Source organism: Oryctolagus cuniculus, chromosome 4 (assembly GCF_964237555.1).
Source record: "Oryctolagus cuniculus chromosome 4, mOryCun1.1, whole genome shotgun sequence".
NCBI classification, from domain to species: domain Eukaryota; kingdom Metazoa; phylum Chordata; class Mammalia; order Lagomorpha; family Leporidae; genus Oryctolagus; species Oryctolagus cuniculus.
The window spans coordinates 169,881,132-169,902,706 of record NC_091435.1 but is presented as its reverse complement, the minus strand read 5'-3'; the positions used below and the strand labels follow the sequence as shown (position 1 = coordinate 169,902,706).

Sequence of the window (21,575 nt, the reverse complement as noted above, 5' to 3'; positions counted from 1 at the left end):
GAGTTAATCTGCTGTGTGCTTGCCTGTGTTATTCTAACACACTTTAGATCAAAATGACTGCACCGCTAGGCTATATATATTTATATATTTTTATATATTATATAAATAATATGTATAATATATATTATATATTCATATAATATATAATTATATAAATGTATATTAATAATTATATAATTATATTTTATATATTTATATATAATTATAGTTGTATGTTATATATATTATAATTGTATATATTATATAAAGATTTATTTATTTGAGAAGAGAGAGAGAAAGAGAGGTCTTCCATCCGCTGGTTCACTCCCTAAATGGCTGTAATGACCAGAGCTGGATGGATTGGAACCCAGGCGCCAGGAGCTTCTTCAGTGTCTCCCATGTGGGTGCAGGGGCCCAAGCGCTTGGGCCATCCTCTGCTGCTTTCCCAGCACATCAGCAGGGGACTGGATTGGAAGTGGGCAGCTGGTGCCTGTATGGGATGCTGTTGCCACAGGCAGAGGCTTAACCTGTACGCCACAGCGCCAGCCCCTATAGTATGACTTAACAGTAAAAAGAATGGAATTTTATTATCAGGAAAGACTGACTGTCTTAGAGTTGTTTACTCAGAATAACGTCTTAAGTATTGGAGAACTAGAATATTGCTCCATAGTATGTGAGAAGTGGTTTAAAAAAAAAAAAGGGTTTGTGTACTTATTTGAAAAGCAGAGTTATACAAGGAGAGACAGAGTTCTTTGTCCACTAGTTCACTTCCCAAATGGCCACAATGGCCAGGGGTTGGCCAGACCAAAGCCAGGAAGCTAGAACTGCATCTGCGTCTCTCGTGGGTGGCATGGGCCCAAGTACGTGAACCGTCTTCCCGTGCTTCCCAGGCAGGTTAGCCGAGAGCTGGCTCAGACGCAGAGCCACCAGGACTCAAGCCGCTGCTGATTTGGGATGCCGACATCGCAGGCGGCGGCTTACCCGCCTGCACCCTGACACTGGCTCCGATGTGACAGGTTCGCGTCTGATCTTCACATCTGCTTGTTTTAGTTCTTTTTGTTGTTTTGCAGCTATGTATAAAGAAAGGCCTGGAATTCAGCTAGTGTGAAAAATAAAAGCTATCAGGTAAAAAGTTAGGTTTATTGTGGATTTTGGGAAAATAATGAAAAACTGAAGAAAAAATTACTTCTAATATTACCGCCTGAAGTAGTCGTGCTATGGTGTGGAATACTAAGGTAATTAGTTTGATTCAGTAGTAAAAATTGTGAGGAAACATTAAGTGTTATCAGCCAGAAGAGTGACAGGATTCTAATTAGCTAACATTTTGAGTACTTCAGTTCTTGCATGGGTTATTTAATGCTTTTGGATATATTAATCTTTTCCTTAATCTTCTAGAAGTCAATCTCCAGTGGCAACACAGTATAACATCGTATGTATACAGGGTAGTCCTGGGTGGTTGATAGTCATTGAATATTGCTAGAACTACATCTTCAGCGAATCAGCTATTTCATACTAGGCAACTATAAATAGCTTTCATGTGAAATTGCTAATAAACTAGCTGCTTAAATGGCTGGGATTCAACTACTCCTGGTCTGAAATACAACAGGATCTCTTTTCTTTATATGTACTAGACCTTCAGTATTTCAACTTTAACTGCAGTCATCTGTGTAGGAGATACCCCAACACCTGCCTTCAGGGAGCAGAATCCTGTAGTGTGGCCAGTGGTGAGCGTGAGAGAAACTAACAGTGATGTGAATGAGGAGGGATACACCTAAGATGTTACCATGGAAGAGAGCTGGAGCAGAATTACTATTGGTTGGTTAACTCCCCAAGTCCCTAGAAGAAACCGAAAGCCAGGAACCCAGTCCAGATCACCCACATGGATTGCAGGAAACAATGAACCATCACTTGCTGCCTTCCAGGGTGTGCATTAGAGGAAGCTGGAATTGAAAGTGGAACCAGGACCCAAACCCTGGCATTCTGATGTGTGTGCACCTTTTTTTTTTTCTTTTTAAAGATTATTTGAAGGAGTGAGAGAGATCTTCAGTCCTCTGGTTCACTCCCCAAATGGCTGCAATAGCCAGAACTGAACCAGGCCGCAGCCAGGAGCCTGGAACTGCTTCTGGGTTTCTTGAATGGTTGGCTGGAGCCCAAGGACTTGGGCCGTCTGCTGCCGCTTCCTCGGGTGCAGTAACAGGGAGCTGGATGGGAAGTGGAGCAGCTGGGACTCAAGCTGGCACCCATATGGGACGCTGGCATTGCAGGTGGTGGCTTAACCTGCCTCACCACAGTGCCAACCCCATTGTGGGCGTCCTAACAGTGCCTTACACGTAAGGCCAAATGCATGTACTTGAAATGTGTATTTTCTTTTTTTAAAGATTCATTATTTGAAAGGAAGATTTAGAGAAAGATTTTCCATCCACTGGTTCAGTCCCTAGATGGCTGCAACAGCTGGAGCTGGGCTGATCCAAAGCCAGGAGCCAGGCGCTTCCTACAGGTCTCCCATGCAGGTGCAGGGGCCCAAGCACTTGGGCCACCTTCTACTGCTTTCCCAGGCCATAGCAGGGAGCTATATCAGAAGTGGAGCAGCCGGAACTCGAACCAGTGCCCATATGGGATGCCAGCTCCAGACTTTACCTGCTATGCCACAGCGCCTGCCCCTGAAACTTGCATTCTCAAACTAAACCGATCACTTTGTGTCTCCCCAGTTGGCCATCATTACCCAGCTTGGTTTGGCTGGAACATGAGATACTGGTGGGAGAATGACCCAAGAAAGAGTAGTGGATATTCCAAGAAATGAGTTCTGAATGAAGTAACTGGATGACCAAAGCCTTGAACAGAAGAACCTGGTGATTAGGGAGCAGGCGACTGGCACAGGTGAACAGGGTGCTCTGACCTCTGGTCTTGTACCAGAGCACCAGGCGTTGAAGCCCAGCTACCCGCCTCTGCGTCAGCTTCCTGCTAATGCACACGCGGATGCAGAAGCCATGGCTCAAATGCTTGTGTCCCTGGCAGCCGTGTGGGAGTCGAGCTGGAATTCCCGGCTTCTCAGCCTGTCAGAGGGAATGTATGGCTCTCTCTCTAATAAATAATAAATTTTGAATTGCTCTAATTGTGTGAGTGGAGTTAACGCCTCAAACACTGGCTTACATAATCAAAACTTGAGAAGTGAGGCTCTTTAACTCTTTAACACGTCAGGCTCTGCTGCTAACCTAGTTCTGGTTTCCGTTGTTCACTTATTAAATATTTGAGCACCTGCTTTTATCCGATAGCCCTGGAGCCTGTGTGCTGTAACTACGTAGCGTGGGTCTGGTGACTGGAGAGGTGCATTCTTGTGCCCTTGGACGTGGAAGTGCTACAGAAGGGCTGTCCTGCTCCCTGCAAGCTGTTCTGACCAGGGTGCTCTCTGATGCCTTGGTATCCCTGGATTTATCCAGTGTTAATAGCAAACACATAGGGCCGGCGCCGCGGCTCACTAGGCTAATCCTCCGCCTAGCGGCGCCAGCACACCAGGTTCTAGTCCCGGTCGGGGCGCCGGATTCTGTCCCGGTTGCCCCTCTTCCAGGCCAGCTCTCTGCTGTGGCCAGGGAGTGCAGTGGAGGATGGCCCAAGTGCTTGGGCCCTGCACCCCATGGGAGACCAGGAGAAGCACCTGGCTCCTGCCATCGAATCAGTGCGGTGTGCTGGCCACAGCGTGCTGGCCGCGGCGGCCATTGGAGGGTGAACCAACGGCAAAGGAAGACCTTTCTCTCTGTCTCTCTCTCTCACTGTCCACTCTGCCTGTAAAAAAAAAAAAAAAAATAGAGTCACCTGCGCCTGCACCTGTATCTGCACCTGTACCTTTCTTTCAGGAGGGCGGACGCAGACAGGAGGGCTGAAGGTTGCTCGGCTTGTCATGGCCTACCCAGGATACGGAGGAGGGGATGGTGAAGTGGATGCTGAAGAACTTCAGAGATGTTTGACAGAGTCTGGAATTAGTGGAGCTTATTCTCCCTTCAGTTTGGAAACATGCAGAATTATGATTGCCATGTTGGATAGAGATTATACAGGAAAAATGGGATTTAATGAATTCAAGGAGCTTTGGGCAGCTCTTACTGCATGGAAGGAAAACTTCATGACTATTGATCGAGACCGAAGTGGCACAGTAGAGCATCACGAGTTGAGTCAATCCATTGCTATTATGGGTTATAGGTTGAGTCCTCAGACGTTAAATACTATTGTTAGACGCTACAGTAAGAATGGCAGAATTTTCTTTGATGATTATGTTTCTTGTTGTGTGAAGCTTCGTGCCTTGACAGATTTCTTTAGGAGAAGAGACCACTTGCAACAAGGATTTGTGAATTTCGTGTATGATGATTTTTTGCAGGGCACTATGGCAATCTGAATATCTAAAATTTGAAAGTCAAAGAAATACTGACTTCTTTTGCTTTGAAGAAATGAACTGGACTACTTTAAATGAAACTTTTAGGGTTTTTGGGGTTCCTATTATTAAATGTCTTCCTTTACTATCTATTTTTACTTTAGCATATGGTGCAAAGTAATAAAGAATTGGGGGGGAGGGCTGACTTGGCTCACTTGGTTAATCTAACTCTGCCTACGGTGCCGGCATCCCTTATGGGCGCCGGTTCTAGTCCCGGCTGCTCGTCTTCCAGTCCAGCTCTCTGCAGTGGTCCTGGAAGGCAGTGGAGGATGGGCCAAGTGCTTGGGCCCTGCACCCCATGGGAGACCAGGAGAAGCACCTGGCTCCTGGCTTCGCATCTGCGCAGTTCCGGCCTTAGCGGCCATTTGGGGGATGAACCAATGGAAGAAAGACCTTTCTCTCTGTCTCTCTCTCTCTCACTGTCTATAACTCTACCTGTCAAAAAAATAAAGAACAGGCTGGCACTGCGGCTCAATAGGCTAATCCTTCACCTGCGGCGCTGGCACACTGGGTCTAGTCCCAGTTGGGGTGCCAGATTCTGTCCTGGTTGCCCCTCTTCCAATCCAGCTCTCTCCTGTGGCCCGGGAGTGCAGTGGAGGATGGCCCAAGTGCTTGGGCCCTGCACCCACATTGGAGACCAGGAGAAGCACCTGGCTCCTGGCTTCGGATCGGTGTGGTGCGCAGGCTGCAGCGCTTTGGCCGCGGTGGCCATTGGAGGGTGAACCAACGGCAAAGGAAGACCTTTCTCTCTGTCTCTCATTCACTGTCCACTCTGCCTGTAAAAAATAAATTAAAAAAAAAAAAGAATTGTTTTAAATTTGGGATATTATTACTTTTGGAAATGTAACACTTTGATAATCTGCATAGTGTTATAAAATATTGGTATTTGCTAATAAAACATTTCTTAGTCTTAATTTTAACCAAAAGACCTAGAAAAATATACTTAAAAGATATATTATAAACACTGCCAAATAATGAAAGCTTAGATAAGACTAATTTATACTTATATGAAGGTAACAGATTATACTTTTAAATTTTGTTTGTAGTCCTTGGTGTTTGAGGGTCAGCTAGAAAGTAATGCCTGGATTTTATGCCATCTTTATAATAGGCTTTGTTCCTTGGTGACTTAATAAGACAACAGAACCTTATGTGTATTTGCCTTGAAGAAGAAAATTATAGTTTCTGAAAGTTTATCTTACTGTATAGCGAATTGTAACAACAAAGGCATTGTTTTTCCTTTTTATTTTTTGCAATATATATTTTAATATGTTTTATTTCTGTGAAAACAAACTGAAACATTGCTTTTCTCTTTGCAGTCTATTTCATTAGTGAAGACATAGATAACAAAATGGCATCTTCTCTAGATTTGTTTTCTTTTTGGAAATGACATATTTTAATGAAATGTCAGTATTTAAATTTGTTATCTTAAACCAGATTGCTGTTTCAATGTAATGTTAACTGTTTTATAAAGTTAAAAAATTAAATAATTGACCTTTGCTTAAAAAAAAAAATAGCAAACACATAAAGGACAGGATTCCCCCTCTTAATAAGAGAGTCTAAATCTGTTATACAAAAAGATATGGTTTGATGATTGGCTTTGGTAGTTTTAGTCTGAAGCCAAATTTACAGTATGTGTAACTGTCCAAGCTTAGGTCAGAGGAGAGATTTAGAATCAGAGTTGCATTGCTGCACTAAAGCAAGACACTGGCTTTTTCGTCTCTAGCTTTCTGAAGCACCGCTCTCCCCTGGGGGTGAATTTGCCAGCTCCAGGACATTGGCAACATACGGAGACCTTGATTGTCACGACTCGGGTGAGTGCAGTGGGCGCAGGCCACGGATGCCTGACAGCCTGTGGTACACAGGCCAGCCCCAAGTGTCCGTAATGCCCAGCTTAGGAACCCCGCGCTACAGCACGGCAGTCGCCACACGCAGGTCTCCAGTGGTGCCTAGCCCCAGTTTAAAGGTAATCCATGTGCTTTCCACACCGACGTGGAATACAGAGGTGAGCAGCCCAGAGCTCACCTCTCACTGACGCATTGTAGAATAGATTTTCTCATTTTTAAAAGTTAATGTTTGGGGGCTGGTGCTGTGGAGTAGTGGGTAAAGCTGCCACCTGCAATGCTAGCATCCCATTTGGGCACCAGTTCGTGTCCTGGTTGCTCCTCTTCCAATCCAGCTCTCTGCTGTGGCCTGGGAGAGCAGTGGAAGATGGCACAAGTGCTTGGGCCCCTGCACCCGCGTGGGAGACCCAGAAGAAGCTCCTGGCTCCTGGCTTCAGGTCAGCTCAGCCCTGGCTGTCGTGGCCATCTGGGGAGTGAACCAGCGGATGGAAGACTTGTCTCTCCCTCTCTCTGTCTGTAACTGCCTCTTAAATAAATAAATAAAATCTTTTTTTAAAAAAAAAGTTAATATTTATTTGAAAAGCAGAAAGACAGAGATCTCCTTTTCACTGGTTCACTCCCCAAATGCCCATGACAGTCAAGGGTAAGCCAGGCCAAAGCTGGGAACCAGGAGCTCTGTCCGCGTCTCCCACGTGGGCGGGAAGCAGTTGTGTTGAGGGCTAACAACGGGAATTGTGAAATCTTGATCTCTGCTTCCTCTCTCAATTTCTGCTCATTTTGTCCCTAATGTCCATTCCATGAACTTCATCACTGATCTTTGTTTTTCTAAATTTAGCACAGAGCTCAGACCCTTGTTATTCAAATCCTCCCCCCTTAAGGCTTACAGCATAGGTGGATATACCTCCTCTGTCTCATCATCACCCTTGTTGCCATCTGCTGTTACAACAGGGACTTGAATCAGGCCTACAAATGTCCTCACCTCCCCAAGGGAGGTGATGGCAATTGTTAAGAGACTGGGTTATCGGGGCTGGCATTGTGGCATAATAGGTTAAGCTGCCACCTGCAACACCGGCATCCCATTTGGATGTAGGTTCAAATCCCGGCTGCTCCACTTCCGATCCAGCTCCCTGATAGTGCTCCTGGGAAAGCAGTGGAAGATGACCCAAGTGCTTGGGCCCTGCACCCATGTGGGAGACCTGGAGGAAGCTCCTGGCTCCTGGCTTTGGCCTGGCACAGCCCCAGCCATTGCAGCCATCTGGGGAGTGAACTAGCAGCTGGAAAATATTCTCTCCCTCTCTCCTTCTCTCCCTCTCTCCCTCCTTCCCTCCCTCCCCTTCCTTCCCCTCCCCTCCCTTTCCCCTCCCCCTCCCCCCCAACTCTGCCTTTCAAATAAATAACAATAAATCTTTAAAAAGAGAATAGTTGATGCAGTGAAATGGCTGTGGGATAAGTCAGTGTTCCTATCACACTTGAACTGTTCCATCCTTAATCATCACAGACCCAGCATTGCATTTGCAAATTGCAGCATTTCGTTTTTTATTTTTATTTAAAAGCAGCATGGAGTTCACATCATCGCAAGGTGGGCACTGTGGTACACTGCAGGGGGTTGAGCTATCCCGTGGGAACCCACATCCCATGTCACTCCCAGCTCCTCCCCTTCCAATCCAGCTTCCTGCTAACGTGCTGGGAGGCCGCAGCTGGTGGCTTAGCTGTTTGGGCCGCTGCCACCCACATGGGAGGCTGGGAGGAAGTTCTAGCTCTTGGCTTCAGCCTGGCCCAGTCCTGGCTGTTGGAGGCATTTTGGAAATGAACCAGCAGATGAAGGATCTCTCTCTCTCTCTCTCTCTCTCTCTCTCTCTGTGTGTGTGTGTGTGTGTGTATGTCACTCTCACTCTGTCTTTCAAGTAGAAGAAAATCAACATTAAAAAAATTTACATCCAGGGGCTTGTGTTGTGATTTGATGGGTTAAGCTGCTGCCTGCAATGCCAACATTCCATATGGGCGCCGGTTCAAGTACTGGCTGCTCCACTTCCCATCCTGCTCCCTGGTAATGCACCTGGGGAAGCAGCAGAAGATGGCCCAAGTCCTTGGGCTCCTGCACCCACGTGGGAGACCCAGAAGAGACTCCTGGCTCCTGGTTCCTAGCTTCAGCCTGGCCGCCCCCTTGTCTCTCTCTCTCTCTCTCTCTCACTCTGCCTTTCAAATAAATAAATAAATCTTTTTTAAAATGTTACATATTAACCATTTAAAAATGTTTAAGTTGATTTGAGAGGCAGAGAGGCAGACAGCTCCCATCCACTGGTTGCCTGCCATGGCCCCAGCTTGAGAAGCAGGAACTCCCACCTGCAAGGCAGCACCCAGTCACTTGAGCCATCATCACTGCCTTCCACAGTCTGCATTAGCAGGAAGCTAGAGCCAGGAGCGGAGCCAGGAGCGGAGCCGGGCACTCCAGCGAGGGACACTGACATCTTAGCCAGTAGGCCACAGGCCTAGCCCCAACCACGTTTCTCTGTGCAGTTCAGTTGCGTTGTGACTACGTCCTTATGAGCAGATCTCTAGAACGTTTTCATCGTGCAAAACTGAAACTCCTAAAAAAACAAACGAATTGTTCTCTGCCTTGTCACGTGCGGACTTTGGTTGTTGCTCTATGTTTCGGCGTGAAAGCATGTGACATGCGTGATGCCAGCTGTTCCTTGTATGCACCAGGTTTTGTACTAAACATTTTAGATGCATTACTGTTTATTCTAGCCCTCAAGGTAAGTATCATCATCAGCCTGTGGTTTGAATCCTCTCTCCAAAAGTTACATGGGAAGTTCGTTGCCATGGTAACACTATTGCAAGGCTGGGCCGTCCCTGAAGGGTGAGCAGGTCCTGAGGACTAATCCATCATGAATGGACTTGTGTCCAATGGGAGTGGCTTTTATGACAAAGCTCTCTCACATAAGTCTCTCCTCTTAAATAATCTTAAAGATTATCTAAAGAGAAGGAGAGGCAGAGAGAGAGAGGGAGGTGTTCCATCCACTGGTTCACTCTGCAATTGGCCGCAATGGCCAGAGCCAGGAGCTTTTTCCAGGTCTCCCACATGGGTGCAGGGGCTCAAGGACTTGGGCCATCTTCTGCTTTCCCAGACCACAGCAGAGAGCTGGACTGAAAGTGGAGCAGCCAGGGCTTGAACCAGTGCCCATATGGGATGCCAGCGCTGCAGACGGTGGCTTTACCTGCTACACCACATCGCTAGCCCCAGCAACCTCTGTCTTAACCTCTCGTTCTCTCATTCTCCCACGTGCGACAGCCGCTGCCCATGTCAGGGCACAGCAGGAAGGCTCAGCACATTCGGCCCTTCAGTCTGGACTTCTCCACCTGCAGATCTGTGAGACAGCAATTTCCTTCTTTTATCGATGACTCAGTGTGTGGGATTCTGGCACAGCGGGAGGGAAGAGAATAAGGCAACCCCAAGTTCACTGAAGAAGAGACTGAGACAGAGAAGTGAACGGATTTGCCCAAGTTCTTAAAGATTCATTTATTTATTTATTTGAAAGACAAGGAGAGTGAGAGAAACAGAGGTAGGTTGATTTTTTCCATCCACTGGTTCATTCCCCAAATGGTCACAATAGCCAGGACTGGGCCAGACCGAAGCCAGGAGCCAGGAACTCCCTCTGGGTCTCCCATGTGGGTACAGGGGCCCAAGGTCTTGGGCCCTCTCCTACTGCTTTCCCAGGCCATACAGAGAGCTGGATTGGAAGTGGAGCAGCTGGGTCTCGAACTGGCACACACATGGGATGCTGGCACTGCAGGCAGCGGCTTTACCCTCTACACCACAATGCCAGCTCCTTGACTGAGTTCTTGTAACTCGTAAATTATATAACCAGGTTTTAAACCAAGATTGTTGGTGGCCAGAAACAGAAAACCTAATGTCTGTGCTATAAATGTTTTAATTATCCACCTGAATTTTTAAGGTTTTTTTCCTCCCTTTTGGAATGAATATGGGTGTCCCTTAAGGTCTTAGAAGAAATCCTATGGCATTTTTCAGTTACTTTTGAATAATTAGTGCATAAAAATTTTAAAGACTTATTTATTTATTTGAAAGGCAGAGTTAACAGAGCGTCAGAAGCAGGCCGGCGCCGCGGCTCACTAGGCTAATCCTCCGCCTAGCGGCGCCGGCACACTGGGTTCTAGTCCCGGTCGGGGCGCCGGATTCTGTCCCGGTTGTCCCTCTTCCAAGCCAGCCCTCTGCTGTGGCCAGGGAGTGCAGTGGAGGATGGCCCAGGTGCTTGGGCCCTGCACCCCATGGGAGACCAGGAAAAGCACCTGGCTCCTGGCTCCTGCCATCGGATCAGCGCGGTGCGCCGGCCGCAGCGCTCCGGCCGCGGCGGCCATTGGAGGGTGAACCAACGGCAAAGGAAGACCTTTCTCTCTGTCTCTCTCTCTCACTGTCCACTCTGCCTGTCAAAAAAAAAAAAAAAAAAAAAAAAAAAAACAGAGAGGCAGAAGCAGACGGAGAGGTCTTCCCTCAGCTGGTTCACTCCCCAGTTGGCCGCAATAGCCAGAGCTGGGCCAATAAAAAACCAGGAACCAGGAGCTTCTTCAGGGTCTCCCACGTGGGTGCAGGGGCCCAAGGACTTGGGCCATCCTCTACTGCTTTCCCAGGCCACAGCAGAGAGCTGGGTCGGAAATGGAGCAGCCGGGATTCGAACTGTCACCCATATGGGATGCTGACACTGCAGGAGGCAGCTTTACCCACTAAGCCACAGTGCTGGCCCCTGGTGCATGGGAATTTTGAGTTTTCACAAATGCACACATCTCACCTGGGGGAGTTCTTCACAGTATTCAGAGGAAGGAAGGAAATGCCCTTTCTGTGTCCTCTTTTGTACTGAAAACATTAATAAAAGGAGGCCTCCTGCTTCAAGGCCAGCTGCACTGTCCAGGAGGTGCTAAGTGACCCCCCGTGGGCCGGGGCTGGGTAGCAAGAACTCCATCCCGGAGCTGCAGCCCTGCCCCCTCGCGGAGACTGCTGGTCCTTGGGGTTGTCCTACTGCCTTTCCGGGTGCTCCTTCCCACCTGCGGTTGCCAGGCCCTCAGAGCTGGGCGGTCAAGCAACATCTCAGGGGGTCGTCCTGCCACAGCCCTGCATGGAGGTGGGAGAATGATGGGGCGGGGCGGGGTGGGAGGGGCCCTCTGTCTTCATCTGTGTGGTAGCTGACATGTGCAAGGGTCATAACGAACAGCTCATGTCGCTGTGACGAGGCAGGCGGCGGGGGCAGCTGAAGGCCTGCCCTGCTGGGAGGTCAACGTACGTCACCGAGCTCTGAGGATCCAAGGAAGCCAGGCAGAGAGGTAAGGAGCAAGCTCAGAGAGGAGACTGGCAGGGGACAGCTGCTTGGGTCGAAGCTTGGCCGAGTCAGGGGATGTTCTGTCTTGACAGACAGACGAACGCGACCATCTCTTCCAGACGTCTGTCGTTCGTGTGGCAAAATCAATAAGCAAGAGACGAATGCACAAGGGAGTGACGTGATGGTAACACCCGGCAGGGGGGCACAAGGATACGTTCGAGGTGGCGCACATGGGCCACAGCGTCGAGGAGGAGGAGGAGGCAGCACGTGGGAGATGAGTTCATGCGGGAAGACGTAGGTGTGCGCTTACGGGAGTCTTACCTTTACCTCCCGGTCCTCCCTGTCCCCCCAGGCCCTCGCCATTCCTCCACCTGCTGGCCACGTCCGCCCTTCCCAACTCCATGCTGACACTGGGTTTGTACATCCAAACGCGCGTCCTCAGTGCCTGCTGCTTGGTCAGAGGAGCCTGGGTCTGTGGCGGGGGAGGGGCAGCTCTCCGGTTTTTCTCTCTCCCCCCTGGCGTGGCTCCTGCACGTACCACCATGTGTTTCTCCAAATCCAAAACAGTTGCTGGGGATACCCCCTGCAGCTCACTTCCGGCCCCAAGGTCATTAGAAAGCTCCCCAAAGCCTTTTTAGTCTCGCCTTAAGGTATTTTAACCAGCTCAATTTCATCAGCAACTGGCTCCTCTCCATTAATTAATTCCATATGCCAGTAGCCACGGTCAAGTTTCTTCCTAAGGCCTCATTCGCAAATCAGCTGGTTTTTTTTTTTTTTTTTTTTTTTTTTTTTTTTGCCAGGCAGAGTCAGAGAGAGAGTTGTAGACAGTGAGAGAGAGACAGAGAGAAAGGTCCTTCCATTGGTTCACTCTCCTAATGGCCGCCACGGCCGGCACTGTGCTGATCCGATGGCAGGAGCCAGGTGCTTCTCCTGGTCTCCCATGGGGTGCAGGGCCCAAGCACCTGGGACATCCTCCACTGCACTCCCGGGCCACAGCAGAGAGCTGGACTGGAAGAGGAGCAACCGGGACAGAACCGGCGCCCCGACCGGGACTAGAACCCAGGGTGCAGGCACCGCAGGTGGAGGATTACCCTAGTGAGCCACGGTGCCGGCCAAGGATTCTTGTTTGCCGCCTTGTCTTGTTGCCCTGCGTCCTCTCTCGACTCACTGGAGAGAGTGGGCGGCGGTTGTGTGGCTGCAGGTGGAAATCCACACTCAGGTTCGCCCAACTTCCGTCTCCAGGCCAAGCGTGAATCGGCCTGTGGTCCTCGGGAGCTCTCAGTCTGTTCTCTGCTCTGTGGCTTGCGCCACCCTCTCGCGTCCCTTTCAGCTCTGCCTTGTTTCCACGTGCACGGCGGCCCCAAGTCTTTCCACTTTTCCTGGAAGCCCAGCTGCCCGCCCCCTCGGTCTGTCTGCCAGGTGACAGCAGGTGCTAGGCTTCCTGCACCTGGCCCCAGCCCAGAGCGGGGCCTCCTCCTGCCCAACCTCGAGCTAAGCCAATGCCAGGCGTTCTCGCCATGGAGCGGCACCCCCACCCACCCCGCCAGGCACACACTTGAAGTGCTGCTGTAACAGAATTCCCACATCTGTGCAGGGTAATGCACCGAGGTTCGCAGCCCAGTGCAGATTACTGGGGCTCAGGGGAGGTCATGGCACTGCTCTCTGCAACCGATGCACAAGGACAAAGAACACAAAGGGTCTAATGAGAGATTTGCAGATGGCAAAGCCTGGAAGAAGCTTCTCTCTCTCTCTCTCTCTCTCTCTCTCTCTCTGTTTATTTATTTGAAAGGCAGAGTGACAGAAAGAGAGAGAGTGAAAGATCTCCCATCTACTGGTTCACTCCAGCCAGGTCTGGCCCAGGCCAAAGCCAGGAGCTTAACCCACTGCGCCACAATGCTGGTCCTTTATATCACTCCTGTCTGTGTTCCGTGAGTCAGAACTCAGACATGTGACCACACAAAACCACAAAGGGACCTGGAAAATATAGGTTAGTTATTACATTCAAGAAGAAGAAAGAAGCTCTCCAAAAAAAAAAAAAAATCCCATCATCTAGATAAAATTTCTCTTTCCTAAGTGAATTTATTTGGCATGCACACTCCTAGCCCATTTTACTCTGTGAGTGCTGCACTTGTCCGTGCCTTTCTTGGAAGATACTGAAGGGAATACTAGTGGATGCATGGAGACCTACACAAGCAACGTGGAATAATAGAGAGATTGCTAGCATGTAGACCTGCCTGTGCTGTCCCTGGCCAGATCTACCCCACAGTTTTCATTGTAGGTTTGCTGTAAAGTGGAGAAAGTGAGCTCGGGACATGTGGGAGCAGAGGAAGGTCTTGCTGCCAGCCACAGGGAGGGTGGTCAGCACGAGCCCCTCCAGCCTCCGCCCGCACGCGCCTTTCTGTTGGCTCAGGTCTGCAGCCGTGTCGAAGCCCTGGGCCGGCAGTCGGAGAGGCTGGAGATACCAGGCTTTGTTCACGGATGGCTCATTTTAGACCACGGTGCACAATGCACACTCACTCAGGAGTGGCTTTGAACTTGCTGGTGAGAGAATCCTCCCCACGGGAAGAGCTGCGGGTGGGTGGCGTTTCCATTCTCCTGTCTGACTCTAGATTCGGGATAACAGGGAAGGGAGTAGAAGCAAAAATATTAAAACGATTGATTGGCTGGTGGGCGGGTGGTTGATGCAGTGTTAAGATGCCCTCAGTTGGGGCCCGCGACCTTGGGCCCCTGCCACCTACATGGGAGACCCCAGGTGGAAGTCCAGGCTCCTGGCTTCAGTCTGGCTGTTGCAGCCATTTAGGGAGTGAACTAGAGGATGAAGATACAGATCTCCTTCAGGTAAGCCAAGAAATCGTTTTAAACATATATATGGCAAATCTGAAGATAAAGACAAGGAGGTTTTGGGTACAGAGGCGTCAGTGGACCTATGGGAGTCAGTGCTGAGAGCCAAGACCCTTGTGTGGTGCAGCTGTACCCACCAGAGAGTTTGCACCCAGAAGAAGCACTAAGAAACCCAGTGGGCCAAATGTCTCAGGCAGCAATGCCGAATTAGCCTTTCTAGTGCTGAGCTGGTGGGCACAGGACAGAGGGCCATGGTGGCCAAGACCAGCTGCTGTAGCTCCCCAGCCACTGAGCGTGCAGCCTGCCACAGAGGCTGGCCTGAGCGTCCATTAGGGCGTCTTTTGCTCCGGGGACCACGCAGACACTCACTGATCCATTGAGTCCTCCCGTCCCGGAATGGCCGGAAGTTTGTACTCAGAGAAATGAACACGCATCTGAGGATAGCTGGCCTTTCCGGCCAGCAGGGCCCCAGCCAGCACCACTGCAGTCCCCAGCACAGGTGTAACCCACACTGCGGTCCCCAGCACAGGTGTAACCCACACTGCGGTCCCCCAGCACAGGTCTAACCCACACTGCCGTCCCCCAGCACAGGTCTAACCCACACTGCCGTCCCCCAGCACAGGTCTAACCCACACTGCGGTCCCCCAGCACAGGTGTAACCCACACTGCAGTCCCCAGCACAGGTGTAACCCACACTGCGGTCCCCAACACGGGGAGGTAACCCACACTGCGGTCCCCCAGCACAGGTGTAACCCACACTGCGGTCCCCAACACGGGGAGGTAACCCACACTGCGGTCCCCCAGCACAGGTCTAACCCACACTGCGGTCCCCCAGCACAGGTCTAACCCACACTGCGGTCCCCAACACGGGGAGGTAACCCACACTGCGGTCCCCCAGCACAGGTGTAACCCACACTGCGGTCCCCCAGCACAGGTCTAACCCACACTGCCGTCCCCCAGCACAGGTCTAACCCACACTGCCGTCCCCCAGCACAGGTCTAACCCACACTGCGGTCCCCAACACGGGGAGGTAACCCACACTGCGGTCCCCCAGCACAGGTGTAACCCACACTGCAGTCCCCCAGCACAGGTGTAACCCACACTGCGGTCCCCAGCACGGGGAGCTAACCCACGCTGCGGTCCCCAGCACGGGAAGCTAACCCACGCTGCAGTCCCCAGCACGGGGAGCTAACCCACACTGCGGTCCCCCAGCACAGGTGTAACCCACACTGCGGTCCCCCAGCACAGGTGTAACCCACACTGCGGTCCCCCAGCACAGGTCTAACCCACACTGCGGTCCCCCAGCACAGGTCTAACCCACACTGCGGTCCCCAACACGGGGAGGTAACCCACACTGCGGTCCCCCAGCACAGGTGTAACCCACACTGCGGTCCCCCAGCACAGGTGTAACCCACACTGCGGTCCCCAACACGGGGAGGTAACCCACACTGCGGTCCCCCAGCACAGGTGTAACCCACACTGCAGTCCCCCAGCACAGGTGTAACCCACACTGCGGTCCCCAACACGGGGAGGTAACCCACACTGCGGTCCCCCAGCACAGGTGTAACCCACACTGCGGTCCCCAACACGGGGAGGTAACCCACACTGCGGTCCCCCAGCACAGGTCTAACCCACACTGCGGTCCCCCAGCACAGGTCTAACCCACACTGCGGTCCCCAACACGGGGAGGTAACCCACACTGCGGTCCCCCAGCACAGGTGTAACCCACACTGCGGTCCCCCAGCACAGGTGTAACCCACACTGCGGTCCCCCAGCACAGGTGTAACCCACACTGCGGTCCCCAACACGGGGAGGTAACCCACACTGCGGTCCCCCAGCACAGGTGTAACCCACACTGCAGTCCCCCAGCACAGGTGTAACCCACACTGCGGTCCCCAGCACGGGGAGCTAACCCACGCTGCGGTCCCCAGCACGGGAAGCTAACCCACGCTGCAGTCCCCAGCACGGGGAGCTAACCCACACTGCGGTCCCCCAGCACAGGTGTAACCCACACTGCGGTCCCCCAGCACAGGTGTAACCCACACTGCGGTCCCCCAGCACAGGTCTAACCCACACTGCGGTCCCCCAGCACAGGTCTAACCCACACTGCGGTCCCCAACACGGGGAGGTAACCCACACTGCGGTCCCCCAGCACAGGTGTAACCCACACTGCGGTCCCCCAGCACAGGTGTAACCCACACTGCGGTCCCCCAGCACAGGTGTAACCCACACTGCGGTCCCCAACACGGGGAGGTAACCCACACTGCGGTCCCCCAGCACAGGTGTAACCCACACTGCAGTCCCCCAGCACAGGTGTAACCCACACTGCGGTCCCCAGCACGGGGAGCTAACCCACGCTGCGGTCCCCAGCACAGGTGTAACCCACACTGCGGTCCCCCAGCACAGGTCTAACCCATGCTGCCGTCCCCAGAACGGGGAGGTAACCCACGCTGCGGTCCCCCAGCACAGGTGTAACCCACACTGCGGTCCCCAGTACAGGTCTAACCCACACTGCGGTCCCCCAGCACAGGTGTAACCCACACTGCGGTCCCCAGCACAGATGTAACCCACACTGAGGTCCCCAGCACAGGTGTAACCCACACTGCGGTCCCCCAGCACAGGTGTAACCCATGCTGCGGTCCCCCAGCACAGGGAGGTAACCCACACTGCAGTCCCCCAGCACAGGTGTAACCCACACTGCGGTCCCCCAGCACAGGTGTAACCCACGCTTTGGTCCCCCAGCACGGGGAGGTAACCCACGCTGTGGTCCCCCAGCACGGGGAGGTAACCCATGCTACGGTCCCCAGAACGGGGAGCTAACCCATGCTGCGGTCCCCCAGCACAGGTGTAACCCACACTGCGGTCCCCCAGCACAGGTGTAACCCACACTGCGGTCCCCCAGCACAGGTGTAACCCACACTGCGGTCCCCCAGCACAGGTGTAACCCATACTGCGGTCCCCCAGCACGGGGAGGTAACCCACACTGCGGTCCCCCAGCACAGGTGTAACCCAAACTGCGGTCCCCCAGCACAGGTGTAACCCACACTGCGGTCCCCCAGCACAGGTCTAACCCACACTGCGGTCCCCCAGCACAGGTGTAACCCACACTGCGGTCCCCCAGCGCAGGTCTAACCCACACTGCGGTCCCCAGCACGGGGTGCTAACCCACACTGCGGTCCCCCAGCACAGGATCTAACCCACACTGCACAGGTAGGAGAGCTCGCGTTAGGTGGGGAGAGGGCTTGTGACTACGGGATCTGCTGGTCACACGACGCGCCTCTCCATCTGCAGTGCAGGTCTATGCACGTCATGAAGCGGCTCCCGCGAAGCTGACATTCTTTGGGATCTGACATTTCTTTCTTTTCCTCCTCTCAAGATTTATTTTATTTGAAAGGCAGAGTGACACACAGAGAGATAAAGAGACAGAAAGAGATCTGTCTGCTGGTTCATTACTCGAATGGCCACAATGGCCACGATGAAGCCAGGAGCCTGGAGCCCCATCCAGGTCTCCCAAGTGGGTTAGCCAGGGACCGTGCACTTCTGCTGCTTTCCCAGGCGTGTTAGCAGGGAGCTGGATCAGAAGTGGAGCAGCTGAGACTCGCATCACAGGTAGTGGCTTAACCTGCTGACCACAATGTCAGCCCCTACAGAGTGCTTTTCAGTTATCATTAGACAGTATGCAGTACCTTCTACTGGATATAAGTTCACATACACACACACGTTACAGATATAAAGAATATCTCAAATGAAAAAACCCAAGAACTCAAAGCATAAATGAATATAAAATAGGAAAGCATGAAATGAGAGTTGACAAAACTCAGGATGACAATTTAAGAAATAATTCAAATCAACTCAGAAATAAAGACTAAATCACAGAGCTTCTGAGAGAAAAGAAATGTTATGGGGCCGGTGCTGTGGCGTAGCAGGTTAAGCCACCCTCTGCCCATCCCATATGGGCGCTGGTTCGAGTCCCAGCTGCTCTACTTGAGATCTAGCTCCTTGCTAATGCACCTGGGAAAGCAGTGGAAGATGGCCCAACTGTTTGGACCCCTGCCCATGTGGGAGACCCAGAAGAAGCTCCTGGTTCCTGGCTTTGGCCTGGCCCAGCCCTGATCATTGTGGCCATTTGGGGAGTGAACCAGCAGAAAGAAGATCTCTCTATGTGTCCTTCTCTCTCTAATTCTGCCTTTCAACTCAATAAATAAAATATTTTTTAGAAAAAATAAATTTCACTGAGAACTATAATGAGCAGCAATGAGAAGAGAAATGAAAACACAACCAAGGGAGTGAATTGAAATCCACAGTAAATTATCAGAGAAATTTATGGAAGACAGGCAAAGATAACACAACATCTACATAACTGGGGCTTCTGGAAAAAAAATACACACGAAAGGAGAACAGAGTAAATATTTGAAAGCAGACTCTGTGAAAATCATTTAAAGGAAAACAAAGACTTAAGGGGCCAGCATTGTGGCACAGTGGGTAAGGCCTCCACTGCAATGCCAGCATCCCACATAGGTGCCAGTTCAAGTCCCAGTACTCCACTCGAGATCCAGCTCCCTGCTAACAGCCTGGGAAAAGCAGCAGATGGCCCAAGTCCTCGGAGCCCTCCCTACACCCACGTGGGAGACCCAGATGAAGCTCCTGACTCCTGGCTCTGACCTGGCCCAGTCCCCGCAGTTCCAGCCAACTGGGAAATGAATCAGCAAATGCAAGACCTCTGTCTTCTCTGTCTCTCCATCTCTTTCTCTTTACTCTTTCAAATAAGTAAATAAATCTAAAAAAAGAAAGAAAGAAAGAAAGAAGGAAAGAAAGAAAGAAAGAAAGAAAGAAAGAAAGAAAGAAAGAAAGAAAGAAAATACATAGGTCTACATATTGAAAAGGTCCACCATGTTTCTCAGAAAAATTAATCTGAAATGATCAGTTCTTAGAAGTTATGACATAAAAAATAATTTACTGTAAAGGAGCATTAGTGGCTGAGGCTGGGTCCTTTATAAATAAAAGAGATTTATTTAGCTTACAATTTCAGAGACTGAAAGTACAAGGTGAGGGTCCCCTGGGCTGCACCACAGCATGGACGACACCCAGCATGGTGGATGGTCCCGGTGGGAGCATATGCAAGGAAGGAGAGACTGCTTGGTGAGATGGGGAGCCAGAGAGCCTCGAGGGTCAGTCTCGCTCTTTCACACCAACTCGCTCTCACAGGAACTCTTTCTCTGCACAACCAGTATTAATGCCTTTTGTGGGCAGAGTCCCCAGTGACCCAACCACTTTCCAGTAGGCCCCTCTAGAATGTTCTACCACCTTTAAATGTTGCCATGATGGTGACCATGCCTTCAACAGATGAACCCTTGGAGGACAAACCACATCGGAACCATAGCAAAAGGCAATGGAGAAAAAAAATCGTCAGGGCCTGGAAGCTAATAGATCAATGACTTACAAATTAAAAAAAACTGAGAGAAGCATTAGTCATTTTTTTAAAAAGATTTATTTATTTATTTGAAAGAGCTACAGAGAGGCAGAGGCAGAGAGAAAGAGAGAGAGAGAGGTTTCCCCAAATTGCCACAATGACCAGAGCTGTGCCGATCTGAAGCCAGGAGCTTCTTCCAGGTCTCCCATGTGAGTGCCGGGTCCCAAGGACTTGGGCCATCCGCCACTGCCTTCCCATTGGAAGTGGAGCAGCTGGGACTGGAACCGGAGCCCAAATGGGATGCCGGCACTGCAGGCGGCAGCTTCACCAGCTATGCCACGGTGCAGGCCCCACATTAGTCGTTTTTCTTAAGATTTATTTGAAAGAGTTATACAGAGAAGAGAGAGAGAGAGAGAGGATATCTTCCTTCCTCTGGTTCACTCCCCAAATGGCCACAGAAATCAGGACTGGTCCAGATGGAAGCCAATGAGGTGAAAAGTTCATGCCAAGATGGCTGCTGACAACAGAAACTGCCTGGCAACAGGCCGTGATTGGATGGCTTCGGAAACCACATGACACCAGAGGAAACCACATGACAACAAAGCCTGACTGACGGCAGGCTGTGATTGGATGGTTTCAGAAACTGCCTGGCAACAAGAGCCTGACTGGCAACAGGCTGTGATTGGATGGCTTTGGAAACTGCCTGGCAACAGACTGTGATTGGTTGGGGCATAGACCGCCCCTTGACCGTATTGGCTGGTCTTGGCTATATAAGCTGTTGTACTAACTGAAATAAACGAGTCTGTGGGCTGCTTGCCTCAAGCCTGCTTTCACTGACTCCCAGGGTCTGTGTGGTGACTCCGCGCCTCTTGCCTCCACCACACTCCTCCTCTCAGAAAGAATCCACAGCAACATTGTTGAGAAATCAACTACAACAATGGAAGCCAGGAGCCAGGAGCTCCATCTCCTCTCCCAGATGGGTGGCAGGGGCCCAGGTATTTAGGTCATCATCCTCTACTCTCCCAGGTACATCAGCAGGGGGCTGGATTGGAAGTGTAGCAGCCGGGACTCGAGTGGGCAGCCATAAGGGATGCTGGTGACTCAAGAGGTAGCTTTCTTGCTATGCCACAGTGCTGGTCTTGAGCATTGGCCTTCATGAGAACAATGTACAAAGCAAGAAAACAGTAGAGGAAATTTGCAAGACAGTAAAGACATAAAGTGGGAGCCACGTTATTCATCAGTGATGAACGCTATAGGAAAATGAGTTCAGCGTGCAAGAACGCAGAACACACTGCCAAGTCCACCCTGAGGAACCTGCTACAAGGTGGACTGCCACTAAGATGTCCTGGAGACACTGCGGCAAAAGGATTGTGATATGTGTTTAAGACTAACGCATGGGGCCGGCGCTGTGGCGTAGCAGGTAAGGTCGCCGCCTGCAGTGCCGGCATCCCATATGGGTGCCGGTTCGAGTCCCGGCTGCTCCACTTCCGATCAGCTCTCTGCTATGGCCTGGGAAAGTAGTGAAAGATGGCCCAAGTCCTTGGACCCCTGGGAGACCTGGAGGAAGCTCCTGGCTCTTGGCTTCAGATTGGTGCAGCTCCAGCCATTGCAGCCCATTGGGGAGTGAACCAGCAGATGGAAGACCTCTCTCTCTCTTTCTCCTCTCTCTCTCTCCCTCTCTCTCTTTCTTTCAAATAAATAAATAAATCTTATCTACCAAAAAAAAAAAAAAGACTAACGCATCTAACCAATCT

At 51.1% G+C, this 21,575-nt stretch overlaps 1 pseudogene; it reads left to right on the top strand.

Annotated features, from left to right (window-relative positions):
• The first annotated feature begins 1,041 nt into the window (after positions 1–1,041).
• LOC103350375 (grancalcin pseudogene) lies at positions 1,042–5,086 on the top strand (annotated as a pseudogene).
• Positions 5,087–21,575: the final 16,489 nt, after the last annotated feature.